Source organism: Rhincodon typus, unplaced genomic scaffold, assembly GCF_021869965.1.
Source record: "Rhincodon typus isolate 14 unplaced genomic scaffold, sRhiTyp1.1 hic_rhity00006348, whole genome shotgun sequence".
Lineage (NCBI taxonomy): Eukaryota > Metazoa > Chordata > Chondrichthyes > Orectolobiformes > Rhincodontidae > Rhincodon > Rhincodon typus.
In genome coordinates, this window is record NW_025971986.1 from 209 (window position 1) to 7,710 (window position 7,502).

Here is a 7,502-nt window from a genome sequence, read left to right on the forward strand (position 1 = left end):
CTCTGACCTCCGAGGGCTCTGTGTTTTCAATTTGATTTCCATCAGCACCTGCTTCCATAGTAATCTGAAATCAAATCTGATTTCCCAGATGTTTTTGGAGTGGAATCTTAGAGGTCTGAGCGACATTGGCTACGGTATGATGTAAAGCAGAATCCGACAAGAGGTGTTGTGAAGATCATCTTTCATTGAGAGCAGCAAACACCACCTTGTTTTTCATGTGTTGTGTGAAAGGAGAGAAGGTTAGCCCTCCCTATGCTAAGGAAGGAAGAGGTCCTATTGGCCTTACAGCACACAAATGGTTAAGGCATTCTATCTACTTAGTGACATCTAAACATATTATTGTGAGGCCGTCTTGTGTCTCAGTGGTCATGTTCCTATGGGACAGTGGTCTCAGGTTCAAGTTCCACCTACTCCAGTGGTGTGTAATCTCTGAACAGGTTGACTAGAAATATAGGTTAGTAATAAAAAAAATTTAAACCAAGACACTCACTAAGTAGTTGGGGTATAGCCTGTTGACAGGGATTATCATTTGTTTAAGACCAGGTCAATGATCTAACTCACCTCATTAATATTCAGCCTCCTCTGTTACCAAACTCAAAAACAAGCTCAACATTGGGGAAACTCAACAGGGAAGCCAATAGGGACACCTGACAAATGCAGCTCATCACTTTGCTGTGAGTGACCCGAATGTTGCCTGTGATCAAACGGCAACTCGGCTCACATCCCACACTTGCAAATGCTTCCGGACCATCGTGGCACCTTTCTAATACACAGCCATGTCACTGAGGAAGCATAGGCTCATGTTACAGGCGTGCCAACTGTATTGAAGGCTGCTACAAGGGCACAGGGAATAGGCACAGGCACCCAGCTCACAGAGTGGATCAGGATGCACCTCAGTCTGGATAGAGAGTGCTGCATCATCCTGGCATGCTGTGCTCTGCACAATCGGAACAGGCAGTGAGGGGATGTGATAGACACTGAGGAACTGGGAGAATGGGAGCAGTCTTCCAAGGAGGAGGATGGGGCACTGGGGAGGAGGAAGCTCTCATTGTCCATGACAGAGCTCAGAGGCATCAGGTGCTCCAGGCTCATTGATATCCATTTACAGTCAATGAAAGCTGGGTGAAGCAGAGCATCTTGCTGTAAAATTACATTCTGACTCCTCAAAGTCTGTCCACTGTCTACAAGGCGCAACTCAGGAGTGTGATGGAATATTCCCCACTTGCCTGGATGAGTGCAGCTCCAACAACAATCAAGAACCTTGACACCATCTAGGATAAAGCAGCCCACTTGATTCACAACACATCCACAAATAGTCACGCCGTCTGCCACTGACATTCGATAGCAGCAGTGTGTAGATCTCTACAAAATCCACTGCATAAATTCACCGAATATTATTAGACAGCACCTTCCAAACCTATGCCCACTTCCATCCAGAAAGACAAGGGTAGCAGATACATGGGAACACCACCACCTGCAAGTTCCCCTCCAAGCCACTCACCATTCTGACTTGGGAATATATCGCCGTTCCTTTAATATTGCTGGGACAAAATCATGGAATTCCTGTCCTAAGATCATTGTGGGTCAACCTACAGCAGGAGGACTGCAGTGGTTCAAGAAGGCAGCTCACCACCACCTTCTCAAGGGCAATTAGGGATAGGCAATAAATGCTGGGCCCAGCCAGCAACGCCCACACCCCACGAGGGAATAAATAAAAATTGTCGCAGAATGAGATCAACATCTGGAATAGTCTGTAAGGTCGACATTAAAGGCCAAAAACTCTGGAATCATTCAATATTGTGACAGGAAGAAATAAGTGACCATTTTTGGAGGGTTCAATGTCCCCCCCTTGTCTGTAATGATCTTGGGTAATCCCTGACTCCAAGCACCTCCCTACTTTATTTAACCTTCACTTCTTCCTCCCTTTAGGAGAGGGAGCTGACCACACCTTGTATAACTTCATTAACATTACGATATTGTGATAAACACAATATAAAAGTCAACCTGGTTCTCATTTCACTCTGATCTCTCACTTTCAAAACCCAATCCCCAGATTTTTCATCCTCCTCATTCCCCCAGTCTTGTCTCATATTTTCTCCTAATCTTTGTTCTTTATTTTTAATTCTACAATTTCATTGAGATATTAATTTAAATTATTCAGAATTTAGTCCATTGTTATTTCTGCTTTTTATATCTGGCTGTTACTCCTCTGTCCTCCCATTTTGTTTCCTAATTCTAATGACTGACTTGTTCAACTCTTACTTTTTAGTTCTGAAATAAGATATGAATTCATGACATTGGCTCTCTGATGCTTCAACAAATGCTGCTGTGCTTCCAGCTTTTCCTGTGTTTGTGTTAAAGAGATCTGAGTTAGGAAATGTTTCCTCTCCTGCACCTTGCACAGTGTCTTGCCATTTGAGATACATGTACTTGTATTGCTCTTTCCCAAAGTGTGCTAATTCATGTTTTCCTGCAGCCAACTGCATCTGATACCTATCTGCCCACCTGCTACCCCATTGTATTTTCTTGCATTCTTTCCCATGGGCTGCCATGCTCCCTTTAGCTTTAAGAGCAAACTTCAACATCATTTGTCTTGTGCCTCTGTTCAAGGCCTTTGTTCAAATAGAAAAATAGTTGTCTCAGCACAGATTCCTGGAGTATGACATCAACACATTGCTAATCTGAGAAACACCCATTTTCTTTGGTTCCGAGTCAACTGTCTGTCTACAGGGCTTCAATCTCTTTAAAGTCATTTGCCTTGACATTTGTAACCAGCTTGTGGTAAAATATTCAGTGCTTGCTGATAATCCAAACACCTGCCCTTTTCCTTTAACCTATGCACTCACAAGTGTTGGAGAAACATTATCATTTTGGATAAATACCCAATTTATTTGTGATAAAAACATCCTCGGAATGTTTTATAAATGGTTCACATTAAAGTGCCATTATTTCTGTCAGTGCTTTCATCTTTTGTGTTGTTTTTCAGGTCAATTGCTCTCGTCAGTTCGAGAGGTGACTTGGGCTGGGCATTAAATTATGTGTCTTCAGCTTTTCTGAGGCTCGGTGCTGCAAAACCAATCAACTTTTTCAAAGAAGGTGATGCTTTAGATTATGCTGATTCTCCATTCTTGTCTTTCAAATTAACAATGTCAGTTTGAAATGTTCTCTGATTAATCACTGTATATGGAGAATACATAATTACCAATGAATCACCAGTACCTGATATATCTGTGTGAAGACTGTATCTGGCATTTAAAAGATGATTAGATTCTGTATTGGGGAATGTGAGTTGTTTGTGGAAGGATTAACTAGACGAACTGAAAGGGGATCTTTTAGTTCATCATTTTGAGTTGGATGATCTGAACTGCTATTCATCTTTCCCTGACTATCTACCATAGATGAATCTGTCCATGGCACTATTGGTAGGAGTGACCACTGCACTGTCCTTGTGGAGACAAACTCAAATCTTCACACACGCCACCCTCTCAATCAACCTCCACTACTATAGGGCCAAATGGAATAAATCCCAAATAGCTTAAACTTGGCCAGCTAAGAGGTGCTGTGAGCCATCAGCAGCAGCAGAATTGTATTCCATCACAATCTGTGACCCTTGCACATCCCTCACTCAGCTACTAACATCAAGCCAGGGGACCCAGCCCTTGGAGGGTAGGGGAGCAAGGCGGGGACAGAATCAATCTAACCTAAAAAAAAGGTGTTAATTCATTGAGGCTACAGCAGAAAACTACTTGCGTGTTAACCAGCAGTATCAATAAATTATTGACAGAGCTGAGCAATAAATTAAATCAAAACTCCGTAGTCTTGTCATACCTCATTGTAAATGGCGGTGGATAATTGAATAATTAACTGGAGGCAGAGGCTCCACAAACATAATGTGGAGGTGCTGGTGTTAGACTGGGGTGGACAAAGTCAGAAGTCACACGACACCAGGTTATAGCCCAACAGGTTTATTTCAAATCACAGCACCTTCCAAACTTGTGACCTCCACATGGAAGGGCAAATGCAGCAGATGCATGGAAAAACCATGCAAGTGCAAGTTACCCTTCAAGACACACACCATTCTGACTCAGAAATATATCACTGTTCCTTCACTGTCACTGGGTCAAAATACTGGAACCCTGCTCCCTAACAGCATTGAAGGTATTCCTACACCATGTGAACTGCAGTGATTCAAAAAGGTTCTTCTGAAGAGCAAACAGGCATGGACAATAAATGCCAATGATGCTCTATCCCATGAATGAATAAGAAAACATCCAGCTTTGTGGTGTGAGCCAGTATTCATTCTGGAACACAGCTCTCACTGATGTGAACCACTATGTTCTACTAAGGAAGTCACACCCTTTGTTTCTGCAGTGTTTGAAATTATACTGCAGAAAGGAAGTTGCATAGATTTCAAACTATAATCACACAAACCCGGTGTTTGTGTTGAAAATCTTGGCAAGTTTCAAATCAGTCAACAAATTCTAACATCTGTTGACATATTAACTGTACATTTCTTCCCACGCATTAGTAGGATCTGAGCATTTTGTGATTTTTTTTAATGGGCAATAAAACAAATGGCTATTCTCACAAAATAAATGAGTAAATTCCATGTCATTGGAAGCCTGGTGTAGGTAAATTATGGATGCATAAAAAATCTGACTGTTTTGAATCCATTATGGATTGCAAACATGTCCGTGGGCATAGATGATCAGCTGGATCAAGCGCATAGCCAGGGATGTTCACTGATTGATTGAAATAAATGGATTGGAGATCAGGCAAGCATCATGTTGGGACTGTAACCTTCCATGTTTAAGTTTCCTCTTTGTACTCACTCGGGCAGCAACTGATTGTCTAATGGGATTCCATGGCCTTACTGCAGCTATTGTGTTAACTCAATATTGTTAAAGTTGTTAAAATCATTGAGATGAGGGTCTCATCCTTTCAATGAAATAATGAGAGACCATAAACTCTCTGGAGTTTATGCTTCCTGTAGTTCATAGCATCTAAAACATGGTGTCACAGTCTTATGACAATAGAATGATCAGTTAGGACTGAGACGAGGAGAAATTTGCTCAGTCAGTAGTTTGTGAATCTCTATTAGAGAAGGTTGAAAATGCTCCATTTTTGAATACATGTAAAACAGGAACACCCAGACTTTTAATCTCAAGGAATCAAGGGGTATGGGGAGTAGGCCTGAAAGTGGATTTGAAGCTTAAGGTCAGCCATGATTGTATTGAATGGCAGCCACAAGAGCGACCAGCTGAATGGTCTCCTCCTGCTTCTGTTTCTTGTGTTCTTGATCGGAGCATGGATTTTGTTGTTTGAAAAGTTTTTGATTTTTTTTTGATTTGTCTTTTTATATACAGATTTTTAATTGTTTTTCACATATCTTTTCCAGAAATAGAATTAATGGCTCTTGTCCAGACGTATAGTCACAGAGTGAATAAGATCTGTTGATGTTTCTGGGTTGAGGAGCGAAGCTCTGAAATCTGTCAAGTTGGCAGGTGAATGCTATAATGAGGACAAGAAAAGTTTAGGATGAGTGATCAGATATGATCAGCTTCATTATCATCCTAGCTTTTGAAAACACATGTCGTGCTCAGTAGTGACTTATCTGTCCTAATATGGATGCAGTAAGAATAACTGCTGTTAGCTGGTTAGGCTACACCAGTGGATGCAGTTTCAGGGTAAGGGGGCAGGCAATTTGGACGGAGATGAGGAGGAATTTCTTCATTCAGAGTATTGAACATTTGGATGTCTCTGCTTCAGACATAAGGTATGTCCAAAATAGAGATTGATTTATATCTAAATATAATCAATGTTATAGGCATAGTATGGAAATATGGTATTAAGGTAGATGAGCAGTTAGGATCTAAAATGGCAGAGCAGGCTCAAGGAGCTGAGTCATAGAATCCCTGCAGTGTTGAAGCATACCATTCAGCTCATACTGACCATCCAAAGAGCATCACATCCAGATCCTCCACCACTGCGCTCTAACCCTGCATTTCCCATGGCTAACCCACCTAGCGTACATATCCCTGGTCAGGTGTGGACAATTTAGCATGGCCAAGCCACCTAGCCTGCTCACCTTTGGACTGTGGGAGGAAACTGGAGCACCCGGAGTAAACCCACGCAGACACAGGGAGAATGTGCAAACTCCACACAGACAGTCGCCCGGAGGTGGAATCGAACTTGGGTCCCTAGTGCTGTGAGGCAGCAGTGCTAACCACTGTGCTTCCCAATTCTACATGGGAAGTGCATGAAGATACGAAAACAACAATGATAATAGGGTTGTTTTGACAAATGTATGTTCTCTAGGGAAGCCTTGCCATTTGAGAGTGTAAGTTGAGAAATCAGGGGCATGCAAATGTTTTTCCATCCCGTTCAATTGCTATTGGAAGACTGGGTTTATACCACTCACAAGAAAGCTAACTGAATATATTAGAACCAGCACTGTTCTGAGTCACCTATAATGAGACAAAGGAAAAAATATAACTCCACACAGTTGCCTGAGAGGGGTTTCAAAGCCAGGTCCCTGGCATTCTGAGACAGCAGTGCTAACCATTGAACCACTGTGCCAGCCAAAGGCCAACTCCTGCTCCAGTCTTCCTAAATAATGCATATTACTCATTATTAAACATTGTGTTGTTGCCTCCTGTCTTTTAACGCATGTTCTAATATATTACTCCATATAAGTTTCCAACATTTCCCTGTACAGAAATATGCTTAGATACACTAAAGCTGAGAATATTCAGATTCTGTTGTGCAACCTCCACCATAGTTCATAAAAATTAGGAATTATTAACAATTTATTTATTTTTATTTTAGGAAGTTTTGCTATGCTAGGATTCAAGAGTTGGCTGAAACCAGCGTGGATAAAAATTCGAAGTCAAAGCGCTGGACAGCTGGCTGCCTCCGTGCAGCATTATGTTCCTTTGAAACTGAGTGAATACGGCTGTTCTGGCAAACCAAAGGAGAACCGGATAGATTTAAAGTTGTTCCATGACTTGATGTCTTCAAACTAGACTACAATTGCAAGGAGGAGAGAGAATCTGTTAAATTGTTGCCACTTTAACTTCTGTATCATTGCTATAAATAAATATATTATGTACAGGACCAGTGAGTATTTGTCATATTTTTATGGTAAATGAGCTCGATTTAATGGTATGCTGGAAAGTAAAGGTAGATATGCATTATTTTTGGTGTTCTGTCTTATTCCTTGCCTCTGCAGATAGAAGACAACTAAATAACATCTATAAAGTGATCCAACTAAAACAGATAAAACAGCACAATTTGACATGCACTACTATATCAAAGAGTGTTCAAATGCCTGATAATCTTCGAAGGGAAAAGTGTCTGTGGTATTCAAAATATAAAACGGATTGTTCGGTTTTGTACATTTCTTATCCAGAGTGTGTTGGAATAAATCTAATCTTGTTTGCGAGAATATTTGAAATGAAGAAAAATTGAATGGTTATATACTTCAAGACTTCTAAGTGGTG

The 7,502-nt window shown here is 41.2% G+C and overlaps 1 long non-coding RNA gene and 1 other non-coding gene across 2 annotated transcripts; both read left to right on the plus strand.

Annotated features, from left to right (window-relative positions):
- Window positions 1-217: 217 nt before the first annotated feature.
- Window positions 218-343, plus strand: LOC125482144. Its single transcript, XR_007261560.1, has one exon. It is a non-coding gene; the product is annotated as a U6atac minor spliceosomal RNA (small nuclear RNA).
- Window positions 344-2,518: 2,175 nt separating this feature from the next.
- On the plus strand, window positions 2,519-7,116 carry LOC125482143. The gene is made up of 2 exons (XR_007261559.1): window positions 2,519-3,096; window positions 6,829-7,116. It is a non-coding gene; the product is annotated as an uncharacterized LOC125482143 (long non-coding RNA).
- Window positions 7,117-7,502: the final 386 nt, after the last annotated feature.